Below are 20,032 nucleotides of genomic sequence, written 5' to 3' on the forward strand. Positions count from 1 at the left end.
TCCTGATGTCTTTTCCCCCAGCCCCAAATGCCCTCTCCTAAGGCCATCATGCACTCACTCTGCTCTTGAAATACGCACCTGGCCTTGACTTCACATCTACTTTTCATCTTAAACCTTCCTCCTCCAGTCTTTCTTTGTACTCTCGAGTACTATCCTAGCATCTGTAATTTCCCTTTTGAAACAACTCATATTTTGATTTATTTGTTTTCCACTAAGCTGTAAGGTTTATGATTTTATTTGTCTTATTCACTATTGTAACTCCACTGCTGAGCACTGGGCCTGGAACTTGCTTCATGATCAAATATATTAAAGAAACTAAACATGAAGCTGCAGAACTCGGACTACATAAGACTATATGAGAGGTGAAAAGCCTGAGCAAATTGATTATTAAGCATTAGAAAATTGTGCGGTTTTATTACAGAAGTCAAGTGGAAGGATCATAAAGTACAGAAAAATAAAGATAATAAAAGTATTTCCAAATCCTCCCTTCAAGATAAATAAGAACAACTGTAAATATTTCCACATAAATCATTTCTATATTTGTTCTATGTTCACAAAGATATAGATGTAGCTTGGTCATCTGATTGTTTTTTTCTCTTAGCATATTATGGTACCATTTCTGTGCTATTAAATATTCTGTCAAATATCATTTTTAATACCTGTGGTATGGATGTTTTAAAATTGATATCTGTATTCTTGCCTATCATAGAATTTTTAGATGGTCTGCATTGTGATTTTTTACTTTTATTTATGCCTGAACTATTTGCTTATTAAAGGTCATGTCATCACCATGCCCTTAGCCTTTGGAATGGCTGGCAAAGGGCTTATAACCGAGAGGTAATAAGGTTGAGAAGCTGTATAGAGGAACGGGTAAGCACGAACTCTGGAGCGGGTTTCCCAGACTTGAGTCATGGCAATGTCACTTACCAGCTATGTTGCTTTGAACATGGTATTTACTTATGAGAGAACTCTCTTAATGATGTTTAAGTGTACAACATAGTATTGTTGACTTTAGCATGATGTCGTACAGAAATCTCTAGAACTATTCATTTTATATTATTGAAACTTTATGTCAGATGATAACAATTTTCCCATTTTCTCTTCCCCGAATCTCTGGTAGCTCCATTCTATTCTCTGATTATGTAAGTTTAACTATTTTACATATCTCATAAAAGTGGAGTCCTATAGTATTCTGCCTTTATTTCCTGTAGCATTAAGTCTTCAAGATTGATCCATGTTGTCACAGGTTGCTGTATTTCATTTTTTAAAAATTTAAGTCTAAATAATATTGTATCTTATGTATATACCATATTTTCTTTATTTCTCCATTGGTTGCCATTTACCTTGTGTGTATATCTTGACTCTTGTGAACATTGGGGAGTTTCTTACTTTCTGTGGATTTAGCTTCCTTATCTGTAAACTGTAACTTGATCTTAAATCAAATGTTCTATAAATCTTATTTAGAATGTTTCAGTAAACAGTTTTCTTATTTTCCTGCAACACTCCCTTCCAATCCAGCTTTGTCTGACTCTTGAAGTACAACTAGAATATTTTCATTGTTGTTCAGTAATCCTCGCTGCCTCTCTAGGTGAAAAAATGCTTCTGATCTCCTTAGCTGTGTATTTGAGGCCCTCCATGCTTAAGTGTCAACCCTACCTCTTTGACTTACTTGTTATTTTCCTGTGCTTTATCTTGACTCCTGTCAGTGATTTGGCTTGGAATATTCTACCACACCTTCACTCATTCCTAACCTTATAATTAAGGATTCAGCTCAAACTTCTAGGAAGCTGCTCTTAATTCCTTTTCCTTGAAGTGCACTCTTTTTTTTTCCTAAATGGTTATAAATCTTCTCTTCATTCACTTATATCCATTTAAGTTGTATTATTGGTTATTGGTGACTTAGGGGATTTCAGCATAAACATCATCAGTCTCTGATCTGGCTTGGTGTTTGCCATAGAACCCATGCCTTTGTAGGCACTCAATAAATACATACTAAATTAGTGAATGGATTTCAAAGAATTTGAAGGCTAGATCTCACTATACTTTCTCAGTCACAGTGTTTAACTCAGATAGTTGTGTGATGTGAATAATAAAATAATAATATGCATCTAATTTAATTATGCTTTGTGAGATGCCATCTTTCCCTAAACTCACTGCTTTTTTTAATTGAATACTCTATGCCAATAGAATTATTCTGTACCAATGGATTAAAAAGGTATTTTTCAGCATGGATTGCTCTCAGCCTTTTTCTTTTCTCCACCTCCATGTGTATATATAGCATTTTTTTCTTATAAATAGGTGCCATTTATCATTGCTGTTTATTGTGGAAACATGGCTCTCCCCATCACTTTTTCCACATTGCTCTTGCTGCTACCTGGTTGCATTCTGGAATTTTATCTGTCAAAGCATAGGAAAAAGACAAGGGTGAAGACAAGGTCATGAGTCTGGTTCTTCATCTGTCTTAGAGAACAGTGGTCTTATGCAGTTGAAGAGTGGCTGCCAGTTACGTTTGGGTTGGCACCAATTTTAGAATGCTTGAGTCAGGGAGAAGACAGCAAGGGAATATCTTACCTTAATTCATGCTGCCTGAGTTCATGAAGCAAAGCCTCAATCCATCATCAGGTCAGCTTCTCGGTCTACCTCCCTCAGAGTTAGGGCAGAGACCATCCGAGTTTGGCAATAGACTATCCCATGGTCTTCATTATAAGTGTTAATTATGGAGTTTAAGTGTGGAAACATGTTCCAGGTGCTAGTAGGCAGATGTCTTTGTCTATTGAAAGCTATGGGGATTCATTTTTAAAAAGTTTTAGATCTAAACATTTTTCATAATTGAAAGTTTGTGTACGTAGCTGGTAGATCTCAATATGCCACAAGAGTAGCTTGTGGCAGTGTTTAAATGCTAAAATCAGAACTGCAGTCTGTGAACACCCCCCACTCCACAGATGGTTTCCCACTTACTTCATGACATTTGCATAAATAACCAAATAATTTCCACATAGTATAACTTTGATCAGGATGGGAATGAGCCTTATCAGATGCATTTGCGAAGGGGAGTCCCTTTTCAGTTTGGCATCAGAAATCAAAAGCCAGAGAAGATGAGAGGAACTAGAGAAAGGTTCAGGCCCAGAAGGTAGAAGCTTAGGTCAAGTGTAGCCATCTTTCAGTGGCTCTTGTTATCAGAGACAGGGGACTGATTAAGAAACCAGGATTTTCTACAAACATGAACACAGGACTCCAGGTTGTTGTGTTTCTTTTCGTTAGGATCCAGTTTTCTACACAGAGGGAATAAAGAGAGAATGTGTATTGGTTTTATATTTCAGGAGTCTAGATTTTCTCTTAATCATCACAAGCCCTAAAGCTTGCTTCTTGCTGCACCGAGTATCATAAAACATACATAAATTTCACACAGTATAAATATTTTTCAAATATTGGCATATGGCTTACTATGGCACTGTGTAAAAAATTTTAAAATCAAACCATCAACAGAAACAAGGAGTTGACATTATTGCTTTATAATGAGGTTTTGAAACTATTAACTTAATCATTAAGTGGTTCATGAGCGTAAAGCAGTTGGAAAATATAAAATGCTATGAAAATTCTTGAGAAGAAGTACAATGAGGTCAGATGAACCCTTTTAAGTACATCATAAAGAAAGTGAACAAAGGCGGTTTGGAATTTTTCCCTTTTTATAAGGTAAGCCTGGAAATTCTTGACATATTGCCTTGTCACTAGAGATCCTCATCTTCTGCCTTTTGTTGCCTCTCCACCCAACCTTGACTTTCTAGGAGCTACTGAACAGCAGTAGCTGCCAGCCCTCATGATCTCAGTAAGGCCCCTGCCCACCACCCCAGGGGTGAAGGCTTCTACATAGTTTTGTCTTGAGGTTTGGAGGCTTCCCTACCACACACATCCAGGGCAAAAGCACCCACTTCTGTTGCTTGTTCCCTCCAGTCAGGATGTTATTTGCAAATCCTTTTTGGTCACACAGGATTCCTAGCCATGACCTTTGGTTTGTATCTGGGTTTCCCTGCTCTTGATTAGCATTCACCCAAGTTTGGTCTTGTGCTGTCTGCCCCACAATCCCCTGAGGCACTGGTGAAAATGAAGATGCCTAGTGTTCATCCCAGACCCAGTGAGCAGCACTTCTGGCAGGGACCATCATCCTCAGCTGTCCCAAGGATTCTTTCTTAGCAGGACCACAGCAGGATGTGGTGAGTTATCTCCAGCCCATGCTTCCAGGGATTATTAGGGTCTCCATGTGTGAACTCCTCTCAAGAATTCCTAGGGAAATTTGTATATTTAAAAATCCTAACTCTTAAGAAAAATTAGTCAAAAAAATTGGAAAGTGGAAAAAGAGTATTATAATTCTCTTGGAGGCATTGAAATTTAAAAATCAACATAGACATACTGTTGATTAGGAGGAATCCATTAATGACAAATAGAAAGCAGAAAACATTGACAAGAAGAGTGGAAGTTAAGGTCTATCTGTCAGGAACCAGAACAAATATGTGCGGGAGAGAAGTAGACACAATCTCATCAGTGTTTCTGGTCACTGTGGCCATACTATGAACATGTGCTTGTGGGTCTATCTGCTGCCAACAGTAAGTTGATCTTGCAGACAAAACAACTATTTATAAATTTATCTATAAAGTATACTTTAATCTTATGAATGGTCTTCTAAGGAATGGCAACTTTTAGAAACAAAAAATTCCTTAAATTGGTAATTTGTCACATGATTCTGTGTAGTGTTATGAATTTTGCTTGGAGATTTAAATGTTGCAGAATGTGAATGCTGCTAAACCATGTTTGCTGACTTTTTCTGTTATTTTCACATTTGTTATAAATTGCAATTCAATGAAAATCCTAAAAATATTTTCCTTGTTAACAAAAGAAATTATTTCAGGTTTAACAATATGTATCCTAACATTTAATTTGAAGGTACTCTTGTATTTACTCTTAAAACTTTAACCAGTGTCAATATAAAATGAAATCAATATTTACATGTATTATATTTCAAATATTTCACTTAAAATGATATATATCTTTTTTTTTGTGTTAATGTTCCCTTTTAAAATATTTTTCTATTGTCTAATATCTGTTATAGATCTTTTTATGATATTAAATATATTTGTGTCACAATAAATGGGAGATAATAATGACCACTGTATGATTATTTTTAACAAGTTATCTTTAAAACTTTTAGCATAACCCTATTACATGAAAATGATTTATTATTAATTTTTCATTATATATTCTTGTGTCTACTTAATTTTATACTTTTTTTTTAGTATTTTTGTTTTTAGTTGTAGATGGACACAATACCTTTATTTTATTTGTTTCTTTATATGTTCCAGGGATCAAACCCAGTGCTTCACATATGCTAGGCAAGTGCTCTACCACTGAGCCACAACTCTGGCCCCAATGTTATACTTTTTATTTATTTATTTATTTGAGAGAGAGAGAGAGAGAGAGAGAGAGAGAGAATGAATCTTTTTTTTTTTTTTCGTAGATGGACACAACACAATGCCTTTTTTTTTTTTTTTATGTAGTGCTGAGAATAGAACCTGGGGTCCCGCCCGCCCTAGGCGAGCACTCTACCGCTGAGCCGCAATTCCAGCCCTGTTATACTTTTTTCAATGTGTAAAAAAAATTTTATGGAAAACCAGAATAAATTGTGATTTTTAAAAAAAATTCCTGAAAAATTCAATCTCATGTCCTAAAACTCTATAGATTAGTATATGTCCAGAATGCAAAAAGAGTAGATGCTATTTTATTTTCAATATGCTTTCAGGTGGATGTTAGCAAAAAGTAAATAGTTCTAAAGATCTTACTGCTTGTTAGACTATTCTAGGTGCTTTATGTATATAAAGTTACATATCATTATCAATTTTTGATGGAGAAACCAAGGAAGAAGGATTAAGTAACTTACCCATGGTCATTTTGTTATATGTATTGATGTACAAAACCCTGGTTCATTTATTTAACTGCTATATAATATTTCATCATATAATCTCAACATCAGGGATCTAGTGCCTGTGAATGGACTTCTGTTTTTAATTTTCCACTTTAAGGGAAAATGCTGAAAGGAGCATTCTTATATAGATCTCCTATGAGATACATAGGTGCACAAGTGGTATCATTACTTCTGGCTTACAAGACACACAGGTTTTCAACATTTTAGCACTAGGTTTTACCAAGCCATTTCCCTAAGATCAAACCATATTATGCTCTCCTGTGCAGTGCTGGAATATTCTTATATTCCCATTTTTTTCCCCCAACAATACTTGATGTGGCCCGGATTTCTTTTCTTTTTTTCTTTTCATCTTTGCTTGTCTGATGAAATGGTCTTTATTTACTGGTACACCATTATCCTTATTTTAAAATCAATAATATTAAGGCTTAACAAAATTTCATAATTTGTTCAAAGTGATAGACCTACTAGAGATTTATGGAACATAGAAAAGTAAAGTTGGATCAATGAAATACATTTCTCCCCCTTTTGATAATTCTTTCTATGCTTAACTTTCCAGTTGTATCTGGGTATTTATGAGAAGAAAATTGAATCTGACTTCTGAAAACTTCTAATCCCATGTATACTCTTGAGAGTGTGTAATGGTATCATTAAAAAAACACTAGTGCTGGGGTAGGTAAGAGTTGGATGGTACATCTGATTTTACCAGTAGAAAATTGGAGCAGTGAGCAAATCTACCTGGTACTTAGGTTTGTCATCTATAAAAGGAGTTGGACCAGACAATTTTATTTCTCTTTTCTCAAATTAAATTTTGTGTTTTCTTCCAAGTTATAAGACAGATAAAAGCTGAGAAAGTTTTGTTGAAAGGTGACAGAGGCCTGCTTAGTTTCTCTCTTCCCCTGTCATTTATGCCACCTCTGTGGAAATTCACAGGGCTCTAGGAAATAATTTAAAAACCACTGGGCAAAATGGCCTCTGAGACCTATTTCCTGTAATAATAGTCAGGAAAATGGACTTATGTATTCTCAAAACTGCTCCAATGTTGTCAAAAACAAATGCTCCCTCTTTTGTGACTACCTCGATGACCTTGAGAGACCATGAGTCAAATTGCATCCTTTAAACACAAGACATCCTTTAATGAAATGGATAATGCCAGTATTTGTCCCCATTACAAGTTTTTATATGTAAACTGGTAAAAGTCTTGGGGCAAATGTTCTAGAGTAAGTGACCAATGAGGGAGGCATTTTATACATGAGAAATTGTACTCTGTATTTACTTTTTGCTTCTACTTACTTCTTTATCCAAATGGTTATAGTTGCAATAACTAACCTCAAAATGTATTAGATGGAATTTCAGAAACAATTTTAGTATCATATATTATTTTGGGTTTCTGGTCTTTTTGTACATATTACTTTAAACGTCTCCTCCTCCAACTTTTTATTAAGAAAGAAAGCCAAAATGAATTCAAGGAAGCCAATTAGAATATATTTTCCTTCCTTTTGCCAATTTTCTTTCAGCTTATACTATCTTTTCTTCTGAGAATAAATCAGTTTACATTTTGCATAGAGAGATCTTTTGCATTTTTAATATTCAATTCCAGGAAAAATACTCCTTGATGCAGTGGAAAGCTTATAGTAATTAGTCCCTTGGATTTGATAAACATATTCATGCTATTAAACCTTGTGATCACCACACAGACACACATATTTATTAACTGGTATCTGAAGTATTATGGAACCGAAAAAGGTACACGTGGAAATGATGGAAAAAAATTAATCAGGGATTTAAGACAAAGCAAGATGATGAATAATTTATTGCCTTTAGATAATTTTATTTCTTTATTTATTCATTGCTTTATTTTTAAATTCCTGAAAGCAAGAAAAATTAAGCTTCTCAACTATTTCCCTCTGCTAAGGGAAAGTAAATAACTAAAGCCATTAATATCACATTACTTTACAAAAATTGGATCTCACTGGAAGTGCTTGCATTTTTTAGACCACAGATTGAAAATTTATTCAATAAGGATGATAAACTCAGATTGGGCCATTGATACAGACTGGTGAACTGTAATGCTTTCTGTGTTAATTAGGAAACAAAAGATGATAAATAATGAGAAATTGCAAGAATTGCTCTTCTCAGAAATTTAGATATTTTTCAATTGCATCTTCACTGTGTCAAAGGTGAACCTCACACAACACAAACAAGTAAGAACAGAGAGACAGAAGTAAACAACTCATTGAATGGGGAAGGGATTTAAAGAAGAAAGTGAATTTGTTACTTCATAAGAGTGTGAAAGTAGAGAGAACACTATTGAAGCTCGAACATCATAATGGAAAAATGATTTGGGGATTCCAAGTATTAGAGAAACTTTTTGCTTGAGTAAATTTTCATCCTCTTCTTGTCTTGGATAATTGAAAGAGTTGAATCATTCTATTTCTGTCCTAGGCTTTTCCTATAGTTTATTAAAGATATTATTTTATAATAGAAAATTTTTAACAACATAAACATTGAACAATTGGGGATTAATAAAAATATTTTATAATTCAATCATATTCAAGAATGTACCCATTAAAATTACATCCTGAGAGCTACTAATAATTATTTTTTAAAGTGATATTAAATAATATAAGAAATGCTCATAACAAATGTTATAAGAAATGTTATGTGAAAAAAAGTAGAGTAGTCTAGAGTGTTTGCAATTTTACAAGAAAAAGGTATTATATGCTTAAGAAAAGGATAGGTAGAAAATAAATGACAATTCATTTTCTAATCAGTGACTATAAACATTATAAAAATATATAAGCAGTTTCCTTTGATCATTATTTTATTCTATTTTAAGTTTCCTTGCATAATGATTTCTTTTTTTTTTCTAAATTCTTTGTCTCATAGTACATACAATGTCAGATAGCTAGTATATTCTTGCTATACTAGCTATACTAGGCCTCTGAGACCTATTTCCTGTAATAATAGTCAGGAAAATGGACTGAAGTGGAATGTGGAAGTATATTTTTATGAATTTAAAACACCTGAAGTTCATATAAGGAAAAACATGATTGATTGTTTGGTTTCATACTGGGTTGTTTTAATGAGAGATTTATGAATTTTGTATGGACTAGTGCTTAAGAAGGCAGACTTTGGAATTCAAATGCCTGGTTCAGATCAAATGTGAGGCCTAGAACATAGTATCTCAGCCTCTCTGTTAGGATTCAATTTGTTATGGGCATATTGAAAGAACTATATGAGATGCGTCTTATAAAGATAGTTAACACATTCATTTCCTGACACATTGGAAATGTTTAATATACAAGCTATGCTTTTATTATTATGAAAACAGAAATTATAAACTTAAAACAACGTATTTCAGATAGTTTAAACCAGAAGAAGCCTATAGATCACAAGACCCAATGATTTTAATAAGAAACTTTAAGGGATTCGATTATAACCCCAACTATTTTAAGACTTGACACATAGTGATTACTCTGTTGTAAGGATTAGGGAGGCTGTATAAAGCAGTAGGTGCATCTAATACAATTTATATAAATGTTTTTCATCTCTGTCTTCATCTATCAATCTACCTACCAGTCTGTATAGATATCTAGAGTGATGTTGACACCAGTTATTTTGGATTGGTCAGATTTTAAGTGATTAATTGCTTTATTTTTCATATTTTCCAGTAATTGTTGAATATTTATGAATATGTGTTATTTTAATAATAACTATAAAGGTATTATTTTAAAAATTGAAGAATAAAAATATGGCAATCTATCCTCTATTACAATAATTATAAATCCATTTAGTGGAAACAGAATTAGCAAAATCTTACTGTATTTATAACTGATAGGCAAAGAAGTGATGGAATTTAATGTAACTATTATCTCGTCATAATGCAGACTAGAAGTAGAATAAATTTATCAGAGAATTTATAATTAGGAGAGATGTGGCTTTCATGCATTTTAAAAGTTTCATTTTGCAAAAGAAGAGGAATATGTCTTATGTTCTGGAGACTTTGAGCAAATGTTTTAATTGAATAAGATTTTATAGAGTCAATGACGAAAAGAAACTCACATTGGAAAGAATGATTTGAAAATATTTCTGTTATTTCTAACAAAATATTTTTTAATACAAATGAGAAAGAACCATCTCATAACTAATGAGTAACAGGAAAACTTTGTACAACAAAACCCCAAATAGTGAACCCCTTTATAAGCTCAGAGATATTAACAATTCCAGCTGTTCACTGTAGTGGATATTGTGGTGCACTACGGAGACCCCACCCCTCCCTCCCCCCACCCAGGACTGCAGTACACAGACCCCCAAGTGCTCAACAGGAAAGGTCACAAAAAGTCATGCCCCTTCCTGGGGGTATTCAAGTATTTCTCAAGCTCCCTTCTCATCACAAAAGGTTGTCCACCTTGGTAATATTAAATGGTACACGAACCCTATTGATTTATATTTCTGGTGGTCCTAGGACTTAAAATTCAGGTCCATGTACATGCTAAGCACATGCTCTCCTACCAAACTACACCCCAGCCCCCTATTCCTTTATTGAATATTTTAAGTAACATCTAGATATTATCCACTAGAAAAAATGAGTAATATCTGTATACATGCTACCTTCTACTCTTATCTGGATATTTTTAGTTACATTATTCCTTGAGCTCCTCCAATTGTTACTTTAGAACTATGTATACTTAAATCTCTTGGTTTTTGAATATTAATTATAAGCAGTGTCGATTTGTATAAAGTTGGGAAATTTGCAAACTTACTTTCTCCACCATTCTTCTTCCCTGCTTCTGCTCAGCTAGTCCATTGACTCTATGGATGAGATGTGTGTAAGTAAAAGTGCACGTGTGTGTGTGTTCATGTGTGTTGCTCACATGTGCACAAGTATATATGTTTGAGAGGGAGAGAAAGATTCATTATTCTAGATTTTCATTATATGTCCATAGGTTGATTATAAAAATTAAAATAACAAACTGTACATAATACATTATGATTATGTAAGTTTTATTCATTATTGGACTACACCAAGATGCTGATTACAGAGAGGAAATATAGAGCTTGTCACTCAACCTGTGCCATCGAAAGGATAACCTTCTCAGTACTAAGATCAAATAGATTCTTTTTCTCAACCGTCATCAGCTTCACATTTGGCTGATGACTTTCTTATAGAGCTTTTTGTCCCCTCTTCTCAAGAATTTCTAAATGCATTTTTATGGGACTCTCATTTAGCTTTTCCACATTCTTTGAGCAATGCAATTGAACCATTCTTCCCAGTAAGTGTTGCCTTACTGCTGTGATCCTAGGACACTGTCTCATTGCACCCGTGGCTTGTTTCCAGTATTTGATCTCATCTCTCCTTTTTCTATTTCTTTTTTCATTTTACTAGAATAAAACTTTAAGTGCCGCATCTAGAAAAGATTTTGGAGGATGGATTTTCTGAGTCCTCACAGGTCTGAAAATGTAATTATCTTGTCAATACATTCATTTGATAGTTTGGCTAGTCATAAAATTATAAGTTCAAATCACTTTCACTCATACATAGGGAGGCATGAATTTATTTCCTTTTAGGATTTGACATTACTAATGTCCATGTTGACACTTGTCTTGTTCTTTTTCTTTTACTATCAGATATTTGCCCCTTTCTACAATCTTTTAGAGCTTTCTTTTTGAAACTTAAAGTTCAGAGATTTCACTAGAAAATGGCTCAGTGTGAATCTTTTGTCATTCACTCTTTTCAACACTGGTGACTTCTCAATATGAGAATGTATGTCTTTTTGTTAGGGAAACGTTTTCTTATGCATCTCCTTCTTTTAATTCTTTCTCAGTTCTCCTTATTGAATGCCTAGTGGACAGATGTTGTGCCTTCTGGATCTAGCTTCTGCCTGCTTTACTTTTTCTCTGCTTTATCATTTTGTCTTTTAAGCTTTAAATTCAGAGTGATTTATTTTTTGTGTTATCTTTCAGATGTCTAACTTGGTTGTCGGCCATATCCAAAGATTCAATCTTGTAGTGAATTTTATTTTTTGATAATTAGATGTATAGTTTCCAGGAATCCTTTTTTATTCTTAGATCACATTTTTTTTTGGAAAATTGTAACTTATACTTATTTTATGTATGCAGTTTCACTATATTAATATCTTTGGTGATAGTTACAGCTTAATTAGAATAAAAATTATTTTCAATGATTTGTATCAGTTCTGTTTCCTCTGCCATTATTTGGTTTGTCCACTTTGGTCATTATTTTTCCTACATTTTCTTTAACCAAATGTTTGGCAAGAACACTAGATTAATTTCTATACATAGTGTGAAGAAATTTGTTCTTCTTCTTCTTCTTCTTTTTTTTACTAAAAAGACTTATTCCTTGAATGGAAGTTGTGGTAGATTTAAAATGGCTGCAAATCTTTGGTACTTTCTCCCTCCAGAGGCAGGGGTCTATGCTCTGCCCCTTGATTCTAGATTAGCTCTGTTACTGCTTGACTGATATAATCCTGAGAAAGTAATTAATTGCTCCAAGTTCTGTGTCCAGGCCAGAAGAAATAGCACTTTATACCTGTACTGCCTGTCTCTTAAAATACTACTCATAGAATCCAGCTGCCATGTAGAAGGGAAGCCCAAGCAACCCTGTGGAGGAATCTATATAAAGAAGAACTAGACCCCTGTCTGAAAGCCATGGTCTAGGTATTAGCCAGAAGCCAGCATCAACTGGACCATTTGTATGAATGAGTCATCTTGAAAGCAGACACCTGTCCAGCCCCATTTGAACTGTCCCACTAGTGCCTTGTGGAGCACACACGAATGCTTCCATCAGTTCTGCAAAATGGCTAATTTATAAGAAGAAGGAATGCAATCTTGCATTTTGTTGTTTTAAGTCACTGAGTTTGGGGGTCATTTGTTATACAGCAATAGGTGACTGGAACAGAGGCTAACGATAAGATCTGTTCTTTCTCTTTCCTAATCTTTTCCTTCAGACAGAAACCTGAGGTATGTGGGTAAAGAGAAGCAAAGCAACAATGAGGCCCTGGAAACATTACAGCAATTAAATAAAGCTAGACACAGAGTATACACTATATAATTCCATTTATATTAATTTTTTGAGTCCACAAAGCTCATCTATAGTGATAGAAATCAGACTAATAGTTACTTGGGAATAGTGATAGCAATGTCCTCAATCTTGATTGAGATGGTGGCTAAATAAATATATATATTTGTCAAAACTCATCAAAAGGTTTCCTTAAAATAAGTGCATTTGATTGGTTATAAATCAGTAAAGACTGATTTTAAAAATAATATATGATTACCTTTCTCCTTCACTAAATATTTCAATGGCTCCATGTTGCTTAAGCATTTAAAGTATATCCATATTCCTTCCTCTGGGATTCCAAACTCTTCATGATCTGGAAAACACATTCTCCATGGCATTCCCAGATTCATCCATTTCTTCATTCATCCACCACATGCTCACCACTCCCAACATGAGTGCTCCTTCCCAGATTCCAGGACTTGATGCTTCACATTTCTCCTTACGAAAGACTTTCCTACCATTGTTGCTTAACTTTCAAAATTCTATGTATTTTTTTTTAAAGCTAAAGTCTATAAACACTCTGAATTTCAGAGTATGGTTTGCCTTTCTCTTTGTGAAGTACCATGGCGAGTGCTCCTTCCATTCTCTCAGAATGCAGTTTAGTAAGTCTTGCATAACAATTATATGTGTGTGTGTGTGTGTGTTTCTCCCTCATCAGATCTAAGTTCCTAAAGAAGAAAATTTTCTTATTCAACTTAGAACTCAAACAGTTCTTCATACATGATAAGTGGTCTATCAATAATTTAACATATCTAGTTCTGTTTTAGGTCTGACTGCCAGTTATGATTACATTCTTTTTTTTTTCCTTTGTGCAACAGTGTTTTTTCCTGATATTACAAATCATCTTTACTTTCATCTTGGTATATAAGACTCTTAACCACTCTTCTTAGAAGTCCCACTTTGCTGGCATTCACCTTTGATTCTAGGAATCTTCCTTCTTAAAACCATCTCTTCCTTTGCTATATGCTTGCTGGATTTTCTTTGTGTCTACTGGACTTTGGTAACTTTAGGACTTCCTTGCCTTGTGCCCATCTGCCCCACATGTTAACACCAGCACTATTTATGCTACTTCTGCCTTATTCCATTAATTATCCCTATATTTTCTTCAGCCACTTCTGTGCTCTAGAAATCCATGGAATCTCTCATCTACAGGCTTTCTTCTTTCCTATTTTGTTGATGTTATCATTTCATATTTAACAACCTTTATTTAATGTTATTTTGGTGGAGATGAACATATGGTTTCAATCTAATATCTTTAATAGAAAACTCCATTATATTATTCTAAGTATTTCATTATAAATAATATTCTAAGTATCCCAATCCAATGCAATTATACATTATGTTCCATTACTATATTATTTTTGGTTAAAGTCACTTCTCTCTTTGGGACTTCACTTCCTCATCTGTAAAATAATTGGATTCGACAGGATAAATTTTAAAATATTTCAGTTTTAACAATGTTAGCACTGGGAGGTTCAAACAGATAAAGACATATTTTTCCAGTACCAAGAATTTTTTATTTGCATACACCTACAACAAAATGACATTACTGGGCTTAGAGAAGAATGACATGGTTTGAAGTGAGTGATATGATCTAGTACCCATCACCACGAGCAGTTTTTGAGTGCGAAGGAGGACATTCTCCCGTTTCACACCATAAGCCCTTATGTTCATTTGTCCATTTTGCACAGAGACCTGATCTTCCTGCAAGAAGCAAAAAAAAAAAAAGGTTAAAAAATGGAATCAATCTCTTGTAATTACAAAATGTTCCAACATGTACTGTAGCAACTCTAACATGTATCTGTAGTTTTTTAGAATGATCTTTTGATCTTTATGGTGTGCAAAATGAGGAAAGTCTTTTAGATTATTATTTATTGACATGCTTTATAAGTAAGCACAAATGGTAACACATAAAAATCTCACACCCTGAACACTGTGTCCCATGTTACTTATCAGTAATTACAACATTTGCTCACATATCTTCCCCAGATTTCCAAAGGCATGTGCACTACAACAGGAGTAAGAGTCCCAGGGCTGTGCTCATGCTCATGGGAGTTCACATCCTGATCCTGACAGAGTGAAGAACAGTTTTCTTTTGGTGGAATGTTCTAGAAACTTTAGATATGTACTTAAAAATGTTAGTTATTTTTCATTTAACTAATTAATGAAGCCTAAGCACCCATACTTCAAAAATCTAGGGCTGATAGTATTGAAAATAGTATAATTTTCAGCATAACTTAAGGATGGGGGACATCAAGGAGAAAGAACCCATACTAGAGGAAGAAAGAGAGACAGGCACTAAGCACAGTCATGCACTGCATACAGTGTTGCAGTTAATGATGGATGGCATATTCAATGGTGGTCCCTTTTGATTATAATGGGGCCGAAAATTACCTATTGCCTAGTGAATTGGCCATTGTGACTCCATAGCACAATGTATCACTCACGTGTGTGTGGTGATGCTGATATAAACACACCTACTAGACTGCTAGTCATTGACAATGATGATAAAAGACTAGGCTCCTAGTTTTTGTATTTGTAACATTGCACGTTTTATCATCATATTGGTGTACTCCTTCTACTTATTAAAAAATAAGTTTATTGTAAAACAGTATGCTGGTTTAGGCTAGCAGCAGCCTCATACAACTCTGGTTTACTGCATCTGTGGATGCATCTATTGATTGCATCATTTTTTCTTGTGCTTGATTTGATCATATTTGATTAAATGTGGTAGGCTATACTATCTAGATATGTGTAACTATGATGTTTGCACCATGATGTAATTGCCTAATGAGGTATTTCTCACAATGTGTCCCTGTTATTAAGTGATGCATGCCTGGTTGTATTACAATTAAAGGATGAATTTGGGCTCTTTTTGACCTATAAGGAAAGGATCAATCTGCAAGAGAATACTACCATCCTGATGCCTGCATTTCAAAGTCAGGAAACAGAAGGAAAACCAGGGGTATTGCGAATGCTGCGAGAGCACCCTAGGGATAGGAGTTGCTTGCTAAGGAAGTACACCTAACTCAGTATTAATATTAATGCTCTGGTTAGACAGAAACAAGATCACATTCCTACACCTTCAAATTCCCCCAGGGTGCATTTTAGTTTGCTTTTCGTTCACCATAGAGACTTGTGTTATCAATTTAATATGTAAACAACTTCATTGTTGTTCAAGACCTCTTCTTGGAAGGGGTAACAAGGGAATGTTTGCCAGTTCCCTTTAGGAAAAAAGGTACCTTAAGACAAGATTTATTTTTCATTTTCTTCTTCAAAATGACACAAGAAACTTAAATACTGACAATGTCAAAAGGAAGCCATCAAACACATGCACATACATAATTCATTGAGTGTACAGTCCTGACATGAAACACGTGCATTCTGAAAACTCATTCTTACAACTGGAGTTGCAATGAGAATAAGAATAGTGCAATAGGCATCTGAAGTTCCAGGCAAATGCTGCTTTGAACCCAGTGAGGTGAAACCAGCAACTGCCATCCTCAATATCATTCCATCTAGAATCCCTTAGTTTTCTCATGAACATTCAGCAAAGTAACAATACATTCTCTAAATGACTCAAACCCTTTTTTTCTCTGCTCTGGGGAGGTCTGATGGGGTATATACAGCAAGAGTTGACTCCTTTATCTTCGAAAACTACAAAGGGTGATTTTTGAGCCTAACATTGCACAGTTTTCAATTTCAAAATGCACTTTTAAATATGTCTTTCTCAAACTTCAGCAGTGCAGTTCCTTGAGTGGTTCCCAGAACACACAGGGTTTATTTGTGAATGTCCTTGTGAGACCCACCTGAGTTTTCAGAAGCAGAGATGCTTCCTAGTGATCGTCAAGAAACTGAAGGAAACCCTGTGTTATCAGGGTGATGTCCTCCATACTGCTGTTTATCAATGGTTTATAAGCCATACAATCAGCTCCAATGACCTCTACATTAAACAAGGCAAGTTTGTCCACCCGACAGGTGGATAGAAAGGGGTTGATGTGAGGATAAGTAACAGCAATGAGCAAGCAGAGTCAACTCAAGGCTTAAAAAGTCATTGCCTTTCCATATAAGATGCAGTGGTGGTGTTTCTAAACACCTTCTCAACAGCTTTTTTGCCTTTTTTATTTCCACCTTGACTGCACATGCCCTGATGGATTTCATGGGAGTTGATAGCGTAATTTCTAAAAGAGGCTTGCAAGTCAAAATGTAGGGAGACTCAAAGCTTCATGGGAAATCTGCTGTTAGAGGGATGGAATGATTATGTGGGCATGTTTTCTTTCCAAATTTATCATTGCCTAGAGAGCTTACTGAATTGATTTTATGCATGAGTGCTTTATTTGTTTCATAGGAGCTGCAGCACCAGGCTTCCAGAGCAAATAGCATTAAGTCTGGAAAAGGATTGGGTCACTAGCGCTTTGTCATCAAGGATCATTGGACACAGATCCTGTGCAATCTTTCAAGTGTTTATTAAGTGATAAATATCAAAGCATATTGGTGTGCACATGCAAAGGAGTGGTGTTTGAAAGCTATTAGTGAAGTGACATTCCATTTAAAGCAAGATACAAGTTCAGCAGTTTTGTCCCTGGTTAACTTTGGGTCACCTCTGATTTTGGGTCATTCTCTTCTATTTTTCACTCTATGGCATTGAATGGGAAAATAATCTTGGCCTGACTTTTCTTCTTGGAGTTTTTTCCCATGGTCTAGGCTTTGTGACTACTTCTTTAAAGAAAAGTCAGGAGAGAGTGGGGTGTGAGGGAGAGTTACAGGTGTTTGTGAATGTTATAACTTACCCATACAGTGATTTTAGAAATGAAAACCATCTATATATTATGTGCAACACATATTATTATCCCTTCATGCGGTGGTTAGTGGTAGATTTAGGTTACTTGGGTTTGGTTCCCAGACTTACGACATTGTGCAGGTTAATCAACGTCTGGTTTTCATTTCACAGTTCTACATTATTTTTGTTTTATTGATGGGGGAAGTTCAGGCCCAGATAATTTAATAGTTTTTCTGAGTCCACACATTTAATAAGTGGTAAAACTGACGTTTGAACCCAGACCGTTAGCTTCCAAATGCATGAATTTTACACTACCATCTACTGACTTCTATTTATATAAGCTCTTAGAACACTTAGCATATACTTACTATATAGATATTAGTGCATAAAGTTTGATATTATTGTTTTTGCTATTATTAATATTATTCAAAAATATCTGTAGAGTGCCATTATGTGTCACTCTGCTAGACGTTCAGAGTATGAAGTCAACCAGAGCTGACAGTACTGCCACAGAGATGATGATTTGTTTAGTCAGTTTTTTTGCTTCTGTGACCAAAAGACCTGATGAGAACAATTAGAGGAGGAAAAGTTTATTGAGCTCACAGTTTCAGAGGTCTCAGTTCATAGATGACTGACTCCATAGCTCTGGGCCCGAGGTGAGTCAGAATATTACAGCAGAAGAGTACCAGGGAGGAAGGCAGCTCAGGACATGGCAATCAGGAAGCAGAGAGAGCTCTGCTCATCAGGGACAAAATATAAACTCCAAAGACACACTTCAAGGGACATACCTCTTTCAGCCACACCCTTCCTGCCTTCAGTTACCATCCAGGTAATCTCTATTAGTGGATTAATCCACTGCTTGGGTTATAACTCTCATCATCTAATAATTTTACCTTCTTTCCTTGCTTCACACATGAGCTTTTGGGGACTACCTCATACTCAAATGATAAGAATGACAGATTGGCAGAGAGTGACACTTAGTGGGACAAATTAGTGTCTAATCATAAGCTAGGATAATGTACAGGGAAGATTCATGGAACTCTAATAGTATGTAACAGGGGAATCTGACCGAAATTAAGGGAAGAGGCAAAGCTTCCCCCAAGAAGTGCTGTTTGAATTGAGATTGAAGAATGAGTACACTTAACTAGATACAGTGAGTGAATGGGGGAACGAAGTGGTGTTTGGGGGAAGGTTTGCCAAGCAGAAGGAAAAACAAGCAGAGCTCCTTTGGGAAAACTAAAGCTGGTAGGTGTGTTTCCAGTGCTATGGTTACAGGAGATGGAGGTACAGAATGGGGCAGGAGAAACTGTCTGGGAACAGATTTTGCAGAACAATATAGGGAAGGTTCAAGTTGGATTTTTCTTATCCATAGTGGGAAGTCACTGCAGGGTTTTAAAGCAAGAACTACCAGGACAGTCTTCATCTGCACTGTGGAAAGATCATTCTGGCAATATGTTATGCATGCATTCCTTCCCTAACCTCTGCAGTCCTCAAAATATGAGACTATTCAGAATGATACCGTGGGAAACTCAATTTCCCTCATCCTTTTCTAATCAAAACATTTTAAAAAGCTACATCAACTCATTCCTGGGGTGCACAAATATCCTTGTTATAAATTCTCTCCTGCCTTCTAGTGAACTTAAGCATGTGAGTTATAACTTGCTAACTCTAAATGTTATATTCATATCATGACACTGCCATGATATTGCTGCCTTTCTTAGACGGTTTTCTTCCTCTTGCAAAATAAAATTTGTAAATGTTATTTAATGTGATTTCCCTAATTTCTATACTCACTGTACTTTGCTTTCCTAATTTTTCTCATTGAGTCCACTATAATTCTTATTCTTTTATCCAAAACAAATACTTCTTAAATAACCACTCTTAGTGCATAACAGATTATGCACTGAGTATTCAATGGTGAAGAGCACACACAGTTCCTGTGTTTGTGGAGCTTATGGGTTAGGTATGGTGCTGGTACACCTCAAAGTTCAATACTTGGGAGCTATGCAGTGTTTTCCCAGCAAACTTAACACAATTCCAGATTTTAAACTTCAGAGCTTTCTTGGATGATCCTCTCTCTTTGCTGTGTGCTCTCTGTCCTATTTACCTCTGCTCACAAATTCTCCCAATTTAGACATTTGGCAGAAGCTTGCTTACATTCCTCTTCTTTCTATTTTCAGATCTACCATCTTGGTTA

The sequence above is a fragment of the Marmota flaviventris genome, chromosome 11 (genome assembly GCF_047511675.1).
Source record: "Marmota flaviventris isolate mMarFla1 chromosome 11, mMarFla1.hap1, whole genome shotgun sequence".
Classification (NCBI taxonomy): Eukaryota; Metazoa; Chordata; class Mammalia; order Rodentia; family Sciuridae; genus Marmota; species Marmota flaviventris.